The sequence below is a fragment of the Lontra canadensis genome, unplaced genomic scaffold (assembly GCF_010015895.1).
Source record: "Lontra canadensis isolate GAN:19392208 unplaced genomic scaffold, GSC_riverotter_1.0 scaffold114, whole genome shotgun sequence".
Classification (NCBI taxonomy): domain Eukaryota; kingdom Metazoa; phylum Chordata; class Mammalia; order Carnivora; family Mustelidae; genus Lontra; species Lontra canadensis.
The window spans coordinates 1859213-1877058 of NW_022631108.1; the positions used below are offsets into that span (position 1 = coordinate 1859213).

The 17846-nt window shown below is 35.2% G+C and overlaps 1 protein-coding gene across 8 annotated transcripts in view; it reads left to right on the forward strand.

The window, feature by feature from the left end:
* The first annotated feature begins 6949 nt into the window (after nucleotides 1-6949).
* Nucleotides 6950-17846, forward strand: part of GPR174 (G protein-coupled receptor 174) — a 68884-nt gene continuing 57987 nt past the window's right edge. For 5 of the 8 annotated variants that reach the window (XR_004380650.1, XR_004380652.1, XR_004380651.1 and 2 more), the window contains exon 1: nucleotides 7331-7472. The gene's annotated coding sequence lies outside the window, so the exon portion shown is untranslated. Of the gene's footprint in view, nucleotides 7132-7330; nucleotides 7473-17846 lie in introns of those variants that run through there. The other 3 variants (XM_032840620.1, XM_032840621.1, XM_032840622.1) reach the window with 3 other exon arrangements.

A 17846-nucleotide genomic window follows, 5' to 3' on the forward strand; every position in this document is an offset into this window, starting at 1 on the left:
TGTGGTATGAATTCATTTTAAATTTATTGAGACTTATTTTGTGGTGTAATATGTGATCTATTCTGGAGAATCCTCTGTGTGCACCTGAAAAGAATGTGTATTCTATTTTAGGAAGACATCTTCTAAATATGCCTGTCAAATCCACCTGGTCCCATAAGTCATTCAAAGCCATTGTTTCCTTGTGGATTACTGATTGGACAATCTGTCCATTGAAATAATTATGATGTTAAGGTCCTCTATTATTGACACTTGGAACATTCTCCAGAGTAGATCACTTATTAGGTCACAAAACAGGTCTCAACAAATATAAGAAGATTGACATCAAACCACGCATTTTTTTAACCATAAGGCTCTGAACCTGGAAGTCAACAACAACAAAAACATCTGGAAAGTTCACAAATACATGGAAGTTAAACAGCATGCTACAAAACAATGAATGTGTTAACCAGCAAATAAAAGAAGAAATTTAAAAAGAACAAGGAAACAATGAAAATGAAAACATTGTGCTTCAAAATCTTTGGGAGGTCGATGGGGAATGGGCTAAATAGGTGATGGGGATTAAGGAGTTAAGGAGTTCACTTGCTGTGATGAATGGTGGATGTTATATGAAGTGTTGAATCACTATATCGTTTACCTGTAACTAATATTAGACTGCATGTTAACTAATTGGAATTTAAATAATTTTTAAAAATCCCTTACTATTACTGTTTTACTATCAGTTTCATTATGTTTGTTTTTAACAGCTTTATGTATTTGGGTGCTCCCATATTAGGTGCATAAATATTTACAATTGTTATATGTTCTTGTTGGATTGTCCACTTTATTATTATATAGGGTCCTTCTTTGTCTCTTGTTACAGTCTTTGTTTTAAAATCCATTTTTTCTGATGTAAGTATTGCTACTCCAGATTTCTTTCCTTTTTTTTTTAGGATTTTATTTATTTATTTGACACAGAGAGAAATCACAAGTATGCAGAGAGGCAGGCAGAGGGAGAGGCAGAAGTAGGCTCCCCACCGAGCAGAAAGCCTGATGTGGGGCTCAATTCCAGGACCCTGGGATCATGACCTGAGCCAAAGGCAGAGGCTTTAACCCACTAAGCCACCCAGGTGCCCCATCCAACTTTCTTTTGACAGCCATTTGCATGGTAATTTTTTCTCCATCCCATCAGTTTCAATCCGTAGGCTTCTTTAGGTCTAAAATGAATCTCCTGTAGGCAGAATTTTGATTGATCCTTTTTTTTTTAATCCATTCTGTCGCCCTATGTCTTTTGATTGGAGCATTTAGTCCATTTACATTCAAAGTAATTATTGATAAATAGGCATTCAGTGCCATTTTATTATTTGTTTTGTGGTTGTTTCTGAAGACTTTTTCCTCATCCTTTCTTGTCTTACTCTCTCTCTCTTTTTTCTTTTTTTTGGTTTTCTTTAGTGATATATTTGGATTTTTTCTGTATTTTTCTTTGCATATGTATTATTGGTTTTTGATATATGATTACCATTAGGTTTTTATATAACCTCTTCTGTATATAGCAGTTTATATTAAGTTGATGGTCATTTAAGTTTGAACCCATTCTTTTCTCCTCTCCTCCTTAAATGTTCAGTATACATTACCATGTCTTACATCTTTTGCTTGGTGACTTTATTGAGTGACTTTTTTTTTTCTTTTACAGAATATTCATTTTTACTGCTTTTGTATTTCCTGCCTTCTTACTATCACTTTTGGTCTCTCCTTTCTACTGAGAGTCTCCTTTAATATTTCTTTCAGGGCTGAATTAGTGGTCACAAACTCCTTTAGTTTTTTGTTTGTCTGGGAAACTTTTTATCCAGTCTTTGTGGATAAAGTATTCTTGGCTGCAGATTTTTCCCATTCAGCACTTTGAATATATCATACCACTTTCTTCTTACAAAGTTACCACTAAAAAATCTGCTGATGGCCTTATGGGTTCTCTTTTGTATGTAACTGTCTTTTTTTTTTTTTTTGGTCTTGCTTCTTTTAAAATATTTTCTTTATCCTACATTTTCCCTGTTTAGTTATAATATGTCTCAGTGTGGATCTGCTTTTGTTGATTTTGTTGGAGGTTCTCTGTGCCTCATGGACCTGGATATCTGTTTTCTCCTCAATTTTCAGCTATTATTTCTTCAAATATATTTTCTGCCCCCTTTTCTCTATCTTTTTCTTCTTAGATCCCTATAATTTGAATGTTATTATGTTTGATGAAATCTCTGAGTTTGGCAAGTTTATCCTCATTTTGCATAATTATTTTTTCTCTCTTTTGTTCAGCTTCATTACTTTCCATTACTGTCTTCTTGGTCTTTAATTCATTCCTCTTCTTCTTTCAGCCTGCTGTCCGTACTATCTAATGTGTTTCTCATTTTGTTTATTGAATCCTTTATCTCTACTATATAATTTTTTTTTCTTTGTGGTAAGGGTTTCACTGATGCCTTCCACTCCTTTCTTCATCCAGTGAGCATCTTTATAATCATTGCTTTCAATTCTCTATTGGGCATATACTTACATCTGTTTTTGTAGATCTCAGACTGTGGCCTTGTCCTATTATTTCACATGGTAAAAATTCCTCTGTCTTCTCATTTTTGTCTAAGTCTCAGTTCCTGTTTCTATGAATTAGGAAAATCAACTATATCTGTTCTTGAAGGCAATGGATTTATGCAGAAGGGTTCCCATATTCAGTGTAGTGTCCTTCATTCCCCAGGGCCAGGTGTCTCAGAGTGTGGACTCTGCTGATTTATCCTGGTTGCTTTATCTTTGAGGCCAGTAGTCTGCAGAAGCTTTATTTGCCTGTTGTGTGCAGAGTTTGGTCACTGAACTGAATATGGTGAGTTTTAAGAAGGTGTGCTGTGGTCTGCCTGTAAAATAATACCTGCTGCCTCCACCTCTGTAACCATGTCCCTGCAAAATTCCCAGGAATTCTGGGGGAAGGGTTACACCACTCTTTACTTACACAAGCATGACTGGGAAGAGAAGGGTGGTTCCACTGGAGTGAAGGGGATCTAGTCTTGGTGTAAGCAAGTTAAATAGCAAGCTTTGTAGTCTTGCTGATTTCTGCATGTGACCCTGTGCTTATGCTCAAGGGAGAGAAAGGGAAAGCTGCCTCCCAGTTCCTTCATTACCAGAGGGGTCTCTCTGTGAATACTACCTCTTTGGTACATACACTGAAATAAGTAAATAACCTCCCCACTGTGTGCCCCAGGTTCTTTTCAGATTGCAGTTTTCATGTTGTATCTTCACAGCCTGTTTGCCCTGCTTTCTCTCCAAGAGCAGTCCAAATGTTCTTTATGTTATCTTGGAGTCAAGCCCACCAACCTTTAAAATTGAAATCTTTAAGCACACCTGGTTGCCAGAAGTCATGAATTCATTCCCTCTTGCTTTCCAAGCCAATTACTATGGGGATTGCTTTTCCCCATGCACCACCCTTGGGTTAGTCTCTCTCTCATCTTTCTCTATCACCATGGCTGCATCCCCACTGCAGGGACTACAATCTATTTCTCTACCAAACTGCATTTCCGTACTTCTTACCTTCTTCGATATGGCCTCTTCTCTACCTTTAGTTGTGGACTTTTTTCTGGCAGTCTTCAGGTCAATTTCTGAGGTATTTAAGATGATTTGATACTTATCTAGTTGTATTTGTAGGAAGAGGTGAGCCTAGGGTCCTCCTACTTGGCCACCATCTTCCCCTTTTTTTTTCTACTTTAATATATTTTACATTTCAAAATTACACTACCAAGAAAATATTTATAAATTGTCTTGACCTGTATCTCTAATTTGAATGAGCTTAAACATCTTTTTCTTTTTAAAGTAGATCTACATGAGTCAAATGTCCACCCCTTTTATGTATAAAGGCAGAGGCATAGAATGCAGCTTTTGAGTTTATTTGATATTTGATCTTTCCTCTGTAAATAAGACAAAGCCTTGATACAGATGATACAATTGTGAACAAATTACCCATATCATTAATACCATGAGACACTAGCCAGATAGAAATGACTTTGGTGAGGACATTGTCTTAAAAGTCAAGAAACCTGGGTTTAAGTCCAAGATTTATCATTAATTCACTATGAAACATGAATCCAGTCCTTCTCTCTTACATTATTCATCCTTAAAATTAGAGCTTAGACTAAATCATCACTCATATTTCATTAGGTTCTGATATAGTGTTCTTATCTGACCAATTTGGAGTAGAATTTAACAATGTTCCTTTGGGGATATTAATTTGATTCTAATTGGGCTAAAGTTCCTTGAGCTAAATAGGAATGATAAGTACTGTCTAGGTCAGGAAATTTTACTACCAGGTATTTTATGTCATAATACATGAGGATTGGCTCCTATGAGTTCTATTTGGGACAGCCAGCTGAAACCACAAAACTGATATGTCCATGCCTAAACCTTACTTGGTGGAAGCAGACAGGAAGAAAATGAAGATAATAAAAGGTGAGCCTATACAAAACAGCAAAATTTATGGGCTTTTAGAAATCTGAAAATATATCTTTCTGTTCTGTGCTTATTGAAGTCCTGGTATTCTTAATTGGCCCAGCCCAATCTCTCATTCTCCTGGAAGTATTGCCTGACTTGTACCCTGAAATTCCATTCCTTATCCAAGCCTTCCCCCACCCCCCCATCCCTGACTTCTGTAAAATCTTGCAGTAGTAGATATGACATTTTTAGGTCCTTATGACATGTATGTTGCCTTATATTTGAGGCATCTACATAATGTCTTATCTGCTTAACCACATTCTGAAACATTGTCCTTTTGTTTACCATCAGCTCTCTCCTACTCTTTTCTCTTCATTCTTTCTTCTTCAGTTATATTTGATCTACTGGCCTTCATTTGGCAGTTACTCGGTAGATGTTAGCTGAATGAAGTTAAGTCAGAGTGAAGGTAGAAAGCACCAAAATAAACTCATGACACAGGAAAAAGAAAATAGGAAATTTTTCTTTAAATAAGCAAATAAAACATTAATGCCCTATTCTGCCAGACTGTGAAGTACAGAATAAGAAGATACAACAGGGACAATGAATTGTGATCTGTTGTCAATATATCTGACTTAATGCAAAGATAGATTAATTTGACTCTTTCTCCTATATTTACTACAATTGCTGAGAACTATTCTCACCATAGCTAGCTTAGTGCAAAATCATTAAATATTGTTTTTGTAATTCAGTTTTATATCCTGGAATCTTTTCATTTTTCTTTTATATCCTGCTCCCACCATCTATTCTCATCTTTCTAATTCTAATAAATTCATTCACACCAAAGTTTTCAAATAAGTATATTTCTAAGTGTCAGGATTTGAAGATCAAGACTCAGGAAGAAGGAAATGCTTGCCTCCAAAGGACTTGTGTTTCAGACATTAGTAAAGAAAATATTTTGAGGCAAAGAGTTCTACAGATGCTTCCTATAATATACTATGAATGTATGTCCTGGCATGAGACTGGACCTGCATTAATATACTCTTTCTTCCATGGTCTATATGAAATGTTCCCTTGCTCTGGTCTAAAATAATACTTAAGTCTTGGAGATTGCCTTCAGTTGTCCCTTGTTCATCTCTCAGGGATCCTGCTGATGAGGAAGCATAAGGCTGGCTGAGGACAAAGCAAAAGCTGGCACCTTGCACCCCCTCTCCATGCGCTCCCCTCAGTAATATGTGTGACATTCCTCAGGCACCCCTGGCTGCCCTAAAAGAAAAACAAATAGTTAACTTGCAGAGATCACAATCCAGCAAGACAGGAGTCCCCCTCAGTTTACAAATGTCCTAGTGATTTACAACAAGTCAGCTATCTTATCAATAGCTCAATTTCCAGAAACGAACAACTCAGTTCCTCAAGCCCTAATGTCGCCCTACCCTCTATAAACAAAACTGAAGGAGGCTGAGGTAGAAGGAAATGTAAATAAAGTTAAATTTCTTCTAAACCTAAATCTCACTAACAAGGACACTTGATAGCAGGAATGTGACATTCCACCAGGAAACTCCCAATTGTCTTCATGCTAGTGCCACATTAAAGGGAAAAACGGCCTTGGCTTGATAGTAACCAGGCCTTCAGTATCCTGACAGTCTCTTTACCCTGATAGCCCTTCTGAACACCCACTTTGTCCTCACCTACCCAACTCCTGTGTATATAATCAGCCACTCCTCACATCCCCAGAGCAGCAGCTCTTCCTGCCCACGGGTCCTGTCCCCATGCTTTAATAAACCACCATTTTGCACCAAAGATGTCTCAAGAATTCTTTCTTGGTCATTGGCTCTGGACCTCACCCCACAGAACCTCACCTATGTTCTAGAACTTCATCACTGCTGCCGGTGGTGATATGTTAGGTGTCTAATACAGTGTGGTGCTGGGTTCTAGAGCTCTGGCTACTTGGAACCCCATCTTCAATAGGCTGTGGCTAAGGGTCTGGGCTGCAGGAAATCATGCTCTTTTTACCCAATTATCCCTAACTACTGAGAGGAAATGGGAGTTTACTTGCACTTCCTGGCCCAGGACCCTGGGAGGAATGGGGAGTGGGTGAACAGGAAGTGGGAGGTTAGTTAGGTATCTTCAAGTTTTTCTTAAAGAGTAGAGTATTTATTTTAATTTTGGGCTTAAAGGTCTACACATCTAAGAATACCCTAGGCAGAGGTTATTCCCTCTTTGAACTCTCCTACTAGGAGCTACCTAAGGGCAACTTTAGGTAAGGAGTATCTACCTTGGTACCTCAACACTACATATATGAGGGTCTAAGAGAAAAGATCACAGTGAAGATTGCAGTGGCCTACTCTCTGTGAATGGGGTCAGAGGGTAGATAACCTCTGCAAAAGGCTCCATAAACAAATAGGCCACCTATTGTCACAAACTCAAAGCTTAGTGCAACCACAAGATTAGAAGACAATGAACAATGAATGGTGGTCCTATAAATAGAAACAAGGGTTTCTTTGCTAAGTGTGAAGTTTAGCAGGCTTTATGTACAGCCCATAGCATAGTTCTGCATCATTAATCAGAGAGAGAGAGAGACCGAGCACCAGCGAGCTTGCTAGCTCAAGCTACCTCCTGGAAAACGGAAATGTTCAGTGTGCACAGAGGCTTGCATATTTCACTCTGACATCTCACTACCATGTTTTCCAACATGGTAGTGGTTAGGTAATGCTGAGAGTTTTTTTTTTTTTCCTTTTGCTACCTTCATTTTTGTTTTGGCTTTTTAAAATTTTGTTTTCTTTTTATTCTTCTCGCCCCTCCTTCTGTACCTCCCTCCCTCCCCCCTTTTCTTTTCTTTCTCTTAATTTTTTTCCTTCTTTTCTCTCTTTTGTCTTTCTTTTAGTCTTTATTTCCTTTTTTTTTTTTTTGGTAGTGAGAAAGGATTAGATTGTCTTTTTCTCAGAACAGGGAGCTGGAATTTATGCATATATCAGTAGCATCCTTGTTGGAGTGGTTGTCACTTGAATTCTTTGGAGATCTCTGGAGAAAACAAAGAAACTGAGACGGTAAGCTCTTTTTTTAATGAATATTTAGATCTTATCTGAGTCTTTTACTGTTAATATCTAGAACTGGTCTCTTCGTACCAGATTCTGAATAACCTGTCAGTTCTAAGGGTGGTATGGATATCATAAAACTGGACCATCCTAGTATGTCATTTTCTTAGTATTTTTATGAACAACAACAACAACTATATATATATATATATATACATACAGTTGGCCACTTGATGTGGAGGGGGAGTAACTTAGAATGGGAAGAAATGTAAGTTTGACATGGAGAGATTTTTCCTAATATGTTTCACTCAGTTGATATTGAATAAAATATACCCATGAACATTTGTAAATTAACCAACTTTGTATTAAGTAGATTCACTTGCAGAATGTGCAGAATATTTTTTATCTACTCTTTGTTACCACTTTTTGGAGGTGATATTTTTATCTACTAAATGATTAAAATAGTAAGGTTTCTGTTAGTTTCAAAATGAGCTTGTGATTAAAAAACAAGAGCTATAATGTCTCAGGACCTTTACTAATTTGAATGTATGTTCTTATCAGCTTGTATAAGTTACATATTTTTACTAAAAATGTGAACTGTAGTTAAGTGTAGAGATTCTGCTTTCAAAGAATGCTCTGCAGAACAACAATGACAACAAAACACAATTATAATGAGAGAAAAGAAATAAGAAGACAAGATATATAGTTGATCTGTTTTTCATAGATGTGCTGTATCTATCAGAAAAATCAGTACATTAAAAGAAACAACAATGAGCTAAATGATTTTAGGTTAAATTTACGTCTTTAGATACACATAATTAACTTATTTTGACAAAATGTAAGTAAATATATTTTGTATTTAGTAGTTTCCTGGTTTGCATTTGTTTTCCTCTTTTGTGCTCAAGTAGAAATATTGAGGAAGGTGCCTTCTAACTTTAAACCAAATGATGGGGTTATCAGTAGCATGGAACTGTTAGGAGATGAATTCAGAGATTATGAAAAAAGAAAGGGTAATTTAAAAAAAAAAAGGAAAGGATGGATTTCCAACATGATCCAGGATGAAATCTCAAATGAGTTTCCTGCTCCTTTCTCTGCTCTTAACAATGGTGTGCATGGACTTTATATTAGTTTTTCATTATTTTTTCCATGGTCTTCATTTTATATTGCTTGGATCTTTTTAGCAAAGAAAAAAGGTATAATTTTATTCAACCAGAGTTACATTTGTTAGAAAGCTTTGTATCATTCAGCAAGAAGTATTTCTTTCCTTCAGCTGCTGTAAATATCAGGTATTGTGGCAAAGGTATTAATTTTATAGATGGGATTCAAGTTTTTCAGCTGAAGGAAAGATTCCACCAGCCACACTAGCAAATACCTGGATCACAAAATCCATCCTTCAAGAAGTTTGTGTTGGAGGGTTTTTTTTTTAATTATAGAAAATATTCTTTGCACTTTTAAACACTTGTACTGATCTATTTTGCTATATGTTTTCAGCATTATTTCTGTGAGACAGGAATCATCTAATATACCTATTCTGTTTGGGCTGGTACAATATGGTACTGAATATTGTAAAGGTGAATAAATACAAATGGGACATTGACTCCTCCAAAAAATTCACTGAGTTTTCACCTAGAGACCCTTAAGAATGAATGAACTCAATTTTCCCCCTTTGCACTAGGTGACTGAAATGAATAGGAGAAAGAAGCATGCTTTCTGCAATCCTCTCATGGACAGTTTCAGCATTAATCAGATACTCAGAGTAAGAAAGGGAATTTAACTCTTTCTTCTGAACCCTATCTAATTCTGAAAGAGGGGACCACAGATAGTGCTGTTTCCCTTGCCCTTTAAAGTGACCTCCCAAAAGCCTTTTTCTTATGTCATAGGTCTAGAGAATCAGTCTGTAGACACTGAGACAAAGAAAATGGTCAGAAACAGATTCAAATCCTTTCATTGATGGGAGAAATGGAAAACATCTAAGATTATGTTATGCTTGAAAAATGGCATACACTCACAGTTTTCATTTTACAGTTGGAAAAACTGAGGCTCAGATAATTGAAATGACTGGGCCAAGTACCTCTATGAGTCTATGACAGAGAAAAGGCTACAACCTACATCTCTGACACCTCATCCAGTGCTCATTTCACTTTTTCTTACCACTTAACAAGGCTTGAGGATTAAGAGAAGCATGTATTATTCATTGGGAAATGTTAAAATGTGTCATTTAGAAATCACTCAAGAATAAAGGGGCACTTTTCAGGGTTCTCCCAAGGACCCTATAATGTAACAAATTTTGTTTTGCTGGGGTCTAGCACTGCCACTGTTTCCTTGCAAGAGTAGGAGATAATTATTCTACTATGCCCATAGGAAAGAAAAAAAACCTAAAATGAAAATGAATATGCACAATGTTGCAAAATTAACACAGTCCTGGCCATGTACTTGATATTTATGTGCTATATCATATGCCAAGGCAATAGTTTGGCCAAGCTCTAAGACAAGAGAAAGTACTCAGGAAGTCCCGAGTTCTAGGAGATTCCATGTTTGAGTAGAGTCAAGATTATAGGGTAAGCATAAAGGCAAAACAGACTTAGAATAAAGTGTGAAGAAGTTAATATAATAATTTGTGGTATGTGAATCCAGAAGAGGATGTAGTCATTAGTGGCTTAACTATTACTGCTTATTGTATAACATCATGATATCTGGGATTTGAAAATTAAAGTGATTTCTCTTGATATAATCATTGAAAGATAATCCAGAGAGGAGAGTGTGCTTCAGAAGAATAACTTTTACTTGTAGCAATGACTACATTAGCATAAGCTGCTACAAATCAAGATGTAGACACAGATCCTGAGAAATAATGAGAAGTACAGGTTTTTGACCAAAACCAAGTCTGTATAGATGCTAGACATGGATATGGGTCAAGAAATTCACTAAATCTCATTAGCTAGTGAGGAAACAAATGTTTAAACCATTGCTTATGATTATTTGGCAAATCACGATAAGAATGGCTCCTGCTCAGAGCATGAGCCTAGCCTTCCCATTCAGTTTCAACTGTATCTTGGACATCATAATTACTATCTCGTTAGGTCCCTAAAATATATGCAAATGTCAACCATTAACTCAAAAAGCACTTCAATTCCTTTCTTACTTCTTGACAATATATTTTTTTCTTCCAACGGTTTTTGCTCAGTGTCACACTGTTTATGGAAGGGAATGACAGGGTTTCCTCCACATTCTCAGCAACAGAAGAAAGCATTTAACTTTGTTATAATTATAAATAGTTAGCTAGAATTATTTTCAGCTTTACTTGACAGGTCACATACAGGTATTTCTAGAAAGCTAACAAGATATTACCAGATGTTTCTTTTTAAAAAGTTTTTATTTAAATTCCAGTTAGTTAACATACAGCTTAATAACATATAGCTTAATATACAATTTAGTGATTCAACATTACTGTACAACACCCTATGCTCATCACAACAAGTGAACTCCTTAATCCCCGTGTCCTATTTTACCCATCCCCACCACTCACCTCGCCTCTGGTAACCATCATTTTGTTTTCTATAGTTAAGAGTCTGTTCCTTGGTTTGCATCCCTTTCTATTTTTTCCTTATGTTCCTTTGTTTTGTTTCTTAAATTCCATATATGAGTGAGATCAAGTGGTATTTTTCTTTCTTTGACTGACTTATTTCACTTTGCATAATATTCCTTAGTTCCACACACATCATTGCAAATGAAAAGATTTCATTCTTTTTATGGCTAAGTAATATTCCATGGTGTGTGTGTGTGTGTGTGTGTGTGTGTGTATTCATTGGTAGACAAACACTTGGACTGTTTCTATAATTTTGCTATTATAGATAATTCTGCTATAAATATTGGGGTGCATGTATCCCTAAAAATCAGTATTTTGTATCCATTGGGTAAATACCTAGCAGTGCAATTGCTGCATTTTAAGATAAGTTCTATTTTATCCTTTGAGGAACTTCCATACTATTTTCCACAGTGTCTACACCACATTGTACTTCTACCAAGAGGGTCCCCCTTTCTCCACATCCTCCCCAACACCTATTGTTTCTTGTGCATTTGATTTTTACCATTCAGACTAGTGTGAGGTGATATCTCATTGTACTTTTGATTTTCATTTCCCTGATGATCAATGATGTTGAGCATTTTTCATATGACTGTTAGCCATTTCTATGTCTTCTTTGGAAAAAAAATGTCTATTCATGTTTTCTGTCCATTTTTAATTTGATTATCCAATTTTTGGGTGTTTAGTTTTATAAATTCTTTATAGACGTTGGATACTAACCCTTTATCAGATACGCCATTTAAAAATATCTTCTCGCATTCCATAGGTTGCCTTTTAGTTTTGACAATTGTTTCCTTCTCCTTCAGAAGTTTTTTATTTTGATGAAGTCCCAATAGTTTATTCTTTGCTTTTGTTTTCCTTGCCTCAGGAGACATATCTAGGAAAAAACATGTTATGACTAATATCAAAGATGTTACTACCTGCATCCTTCTCTAGGATTTCTGTGGTTTCATGTCTTATATGCAGGTCTTTAATCCTTTCTGAATTTGTTTTTGGGTATGGTGTTAAGAAAACGGTCCAGTTTCATTCTTTTGCTTATTGCTGTCCAATTTTTTCCCAACACCATATGTCGAAAGGACTTTTTCTCATTGGGTATTCTTTTTGGCTTTGCTGAAGCTTAATTAATTGACCATATAGTTGTGGGGTCATTTCTGGGTTTTCCATTCTGTTGATCTATGTGTCTATTTTTGTGACAGTACCATACTGTTTTGATCACTACAGCTTTATAATATAACTCAAAGTTTAGAGTTGTGAAGCTTAATTTAAAACAGAAAACATTTCTGTAGTTTGTAATCATTGTCTTACTTTATTCACTTTTATAACCAGAGTGGCTTTATTTACCCATATTGACTTTGTTTATACATATTAATGTGACATCAATCAGAAATGTCAAGAAAACATTTCCTCCTACAGATTTTGAATTACATGGGTGTTTAAAAAACACATCTGAAAAATAATAAATTGGTTTGTTTTTCACACATCATTTATTTTCTGACACACCATTTGGTCTGACATTTTCAAAATAGAGAAGGTACTCAAAATATTTAGTTTTTTAAAAGATTTTATTTATTTATTTGGGAGAGAGAGAGAGAATGAGAGAGAGAGAACATGAGAGGAGATAAGTCAGCAGGAAAAGCAGACTTCCTGCAGAGCAGGGAGTTTGATGTAGGACTCAATCCCAGGACTCCAGGATCACGACCCGAGCCAAAGGCAGTCACTTAACCAACTGAGCCACCCAGGTGCCCAAAATATTTAGTTTTAAAGAACCAACTCACACGTCACCTTAAGTCACCTAAAAATGATTATATACTCTAAGCAGTAAATCGTTGTCATTAATGTCCTATAAATAAAGTGTAAGAATTATTTTACCATATAAATATGTCATTAACTTATAAGAAATATCTGGTAAAAGAGGTGAAAGACCTGTACTTTGAAAACTATAAAACACTGATAGAGAAATTGAAGATGACACAAAGAAATGGAAAGACATTCCATGCTCATGGATTATAAGAACAAATATTAAATGTCTATACTACCCAAAGCAATCTACATATTTAATGCAGTCTTTATCAAAATACCAAGAGTGATTTTCACAGAGCTAGGGCAAACAGTCCTAAAGTTTGTATGGAACACAAAAGACCCCGAATAGCCAAGGCTATTATTGTTGTTGTTTAATCTTTTTTTTCCCCCCTCACTGCATTCTAAAGTATTAGCAGATTTCTCATTTTTCTAAGAATGTTGGGGTTAAATTTATGTGTTACTGATTTTTAATATTTCATAAAACTCAATATGATGAAGGAAAGTTTGGACACTTGACCTAACATTAGTCCTCTGTGGAAGAACTACTGAAAATAGAAATATTTCCACATCACACCATCTGGTACAGTAATTCCTTTTCCTCTGAAAGCCTATCACATCCAAAAGCTTATCAGGACTAAAACAAAAAATGATTTGTGTTTAATTTCACATCATGAATATAATAAAACTAACCCAGTGATGATTTACCTAGCTGAGGCAGAGTGTGACTATGACAGAGAGTAAAGTGGCCAGTCTAGATAACCAATACAGAGGAATTAAGGAAAGTTGATTTGGGGCCTGAGTTACCCAGAGTATGTGATCATCAGTTGGATTTTGGGCTAGCCGTTTTTGTTCTGGCCAGTTGCTGAAAGGCCTGTTTAGTTGTGGAGGACTGAGTAAGCTTCCCTCAATTCTAGACCATTAAATTTGATTAAGCAGAGCACTATGAAGATATTTTGCAATTTATAGAGAGAACAGTGATGTTTTTCAGAATTCAGATATTATGACCTGCATCATATTTTACATAGAATTACTTATTAATAACCATCTTGGTTCTAAGTTAAAGTTGTAAGAATTGCTATCTGTGTGTCTGAGCTTTTCCTAGGGAGGAAAAATTACTTGGGTAATTTAAAGCTGTGTAACCTCTGGGAATCAATAAATTTGAAAATCTCTGTGACATGGTTCAACTGGATAGAGATACTAAGGTTTATTATCCTGGATTATAAGCTACTTTCTAACTGGGACTTGGGTCGAGCATAGCTGTAGTGCAAGCCTAGGCTAAATCAATATCTGGAGAATATGGGCATGATGGTTAATCATACTGACTCTCCCCAAATGTTATGGAATCTCCAATATGTGGGATGCTTTAATACACTAAACAGAGATACATATTCCCCTAGACTTTTCATTTAGCAACACATCTGGGAATTTGTTGAAAATATTTTGGTTACATATACAATTAAAATTGCTGGTGAACCACCATAAAATACTGCCTTCCAAAGACTGTATCATGTTGTGTAGGAAATTTTAAGTCTAAAATCAGTGTTTTCATATTGGGCCAAGAAATATAAAGCACTTCTAAGAAATGTTTATCATTACATTATCTTTTTCTGTAAATTGTCAGCATATTTATTATAAGAGTATTAATTTATTTTCATATCTAAAAATTTATATTCAAATTAGTTTTAATTTTACATAACCTTTTTGTGATATGGAGTTATTTTTAGGTTTGAAAAATTCACTTTGGAATATAAATTGGTTTTGATTTCCTTGGTTTTGTTCCTAAGCATGTTGACTTCATTTTCTTCATGGAGAATTCTGAATGTTTGGCCTTGGTCTATTCTCACAACTCTGGGAAGCCAATATGGTTTCCATAGCAAAGGGAAAATAATTAGAATTCTCCAATGTGATTTGGGGGTTTATAAGTACATTTAGTCCTTCCCACCATGGAGTAAGGATCTACATGAAATTCCCAAACTTTTGATTTTCTCTCAAAAGAACTTATACCCTATTCTAAAATGATTATCTTCTTAGTAATGATTCCAGAAAAAGGCCATAAGCATCTAAACAGCTACCTAGAGTCTATCAGCTTTTGGTGCTTATATACTACTGGCTCTAATTTTGATTTTAGGTGTTCTATCATCAAAAAGCAATAATGGTTCTTATTTACTGTGCACTTATGATGTACTGAGCACTGGGAAAGATATCTTACATTTTTATAATAACTCTATTATTTCCCCCATTTTATAGATGAGGAAACCAAAAATTAAGCAACTTGCCCAAAGTTGTATAACTGTCTTGGTTGTGTTTGAAACACAATTCTATTTGTTGCCAAAGCTCTTTCCACTAAGCTGTACTGTGTGAAGATGATACAGTTCTATTTCGCTATTTTGAGAATCAAGAGAATTCATAATAGAAATAAAATGCACTAATTTCAAAATAGGTTGTCCTTTTATTAGATTTAGGTTAGGTGAACTAAGAAATAGGGAGGAAGATTAAAACGGATAAAATGAGGAATAACAGATTTAAAAATGGGGATCATAGAAAACATAGATGAAATACTTTCTCTTTGACCAATGTTTATGGTGTTTACTATTTTTCAAGTATAGTATGAGTAATAATAGGAGTCATATAAGATATAGCCTATACCCTTAGGGAGCTTATTTACTTGGGTGGGGAGGATAAAGTGGAACATATTAAATCTGTACAAAAGGAATTTAGAAAAACGTATGACTTCATAACACAATTTGCTTTAAACCGAAAGTCACCACTGCCATTCACGTTAAGCTGCTGAGATGCAAAAAAAAAATCTCATTAGAGCTTTAACAAAATGTTTTTTTTTCTTATGTTATACTAATCTATGTTATGCTAAGTTTAGACCAAAGGTTCTGAATTCCAGATATAAGGCTATATCAGAGAGTGGGACAGAATGTGTGATTTTAGATGCAAGTTAAAATCTACACAAGGAAAAGGTTCAGAAGAAAATTATGCATAGATAATCTCTAAAATATGTACAGAAGAATGGATTTATTTATGTGTATGCTAATTTGTTGTTTTCCAACTTCACTCTATATTAGTTATAGGGCATCTAAACTAGAAGGAAAACCATTTGATCCTTCACACAGAAAATTGAAGCTACACACCAACCATCAGAAGAGAGGGTAGATTGGTTTAGGTAGTATAGACATATTAATAAAATTTGTCTTTCCAATCCATGAGCATGAAATGTTTTTTTCCATTTTTTGCATCCTTTTAAATTTCTTTCATAGATGTTCTATAGTTTTCAGAGCATTGATCATTCACTTCACTGGTTAGTCACTTATGGTTTTTGGTCCCATTGTAAATGGGATCAATTCTTTGATTTCTCTTTCTGCTGGTTCATTATTGGTGTATAGAAATGCAACAGATTTCTGTATGTTGATCTTTATTTTTATTTTTATTTTTATTTGTTTATTTATTTGAGAGAGAGATAGGGAAAGAGCATGAATGTATGGGGGAGGGCAGAGGGAGAGGGAGCCAGAGAAGGAGACTCCCCACTGAGCAGGGAACCCTGTCTGGGGTTTGATCATGACCTGAGCCAAAGGCAGACAGTTATCCAACCGAGTCACCCAGGTGCCTGTGCCCATTGATTTTATATCCTGTGACTACTGAATTTGTGTATCAGTTCCAGTAATTTTTTGATGGCGTCTTTCAGGTTTTCTACAGTATCATGCCATCTGTGAACAGTGAAAGTTTGACTTCTTCCTTGCTAATTTGGATGTGTTTTATTTCTTTTTATTGTCTGATTGTGGAGGCTAGGACCTCCAGTACTATTTTAAATAACAATGTAAGAGTGAACATCCCTGTTTTGTTCCCAACAGTAGAGGAAACGCTCTCAGTTTTCCCCATTGAGGATGATATTAGCGTGTTTTTTTTTTCATATATGGGCTTTATGATATTGAGTTATGTTCCCTCTATCCCTATTTTGTTTAGGGTTTTTATCAAGAACAGATGCTGTATTTTGTCAAATGTTTTTACTGCATCTATTAAGAGGATAATATTGTTCTTATCCATTATTTTATTAATGTGATATGTCACGTCATTTTATTTGCAGATATTGAACCACCCCTGGAGTCCAGGAATAAATTCCATTTGATTGTGGTGAATAATTATTTTAATTTACTGTTGGATTCAATTTGCTAGTATCTTATTGAGAATTTTTGCATCCATGTTCATCAGAGATATTGGCCTAGAGTTCTTTTTAGTGGGGTCTTTGTCTGGTTTTATAATCAAGATAAATCTGGCCTTGTGGAAGGAGTTTGGAAGTTTTCCTTTCATTTCTATTTTTTGGAACAGTTTGAGAAAAATAAGTATTAACCCTTCTTTAAATGTCTAGTTGAATTCCCCTGGGAAGCCATCTGGCCCTGGACTTTGTTTTTTTGGCAGATTTTTGATTACTGATTAAATTTTTTTGCTGGTCATGTGTCTGTTCAAGTTTTCTATTTCTTCCCATTTAAGTTTGGAAGTTTGTACATTTCTAGGAATTTATCCATTTCCTCCAGATTGACCATTTTGTTGGCATGTAATTTTTCATAGTATTGTCTTATGATTGTATTTCTGTGGTGTCGGTTGTGAACTCTCTTCTTTCATTTGTAGCTGTATTTACTTGGGTCCTTTCTCTTTTCTTTTTGATAAGTCTGGCTAGGGTTTTATCAATTTTATTAATTTTTTCATAGAATAGTTTTTATTTCATTGATCTTTCTACTGTTTTTTATTTTGTTTGTTTGTTTCTATATCATTAATTTTGGCACTAATCTTTATTATTCCCCTTATTCTGCTGGCTTTAGGCTTTATTTGCTATTCTTTTTCTATCTCCTTTAGGTATAAGGTTAGATTGTGCCTTTGAGGCTTTTATTACTTCTTGAAGTAGGTCTGTATTGCTATATACTTCCCTCTTATGACCACTTTTGCTGCATTCTGGAAGTTCTGGACTGTCATGTTTTCATTTTCATTTGCATACATGTATT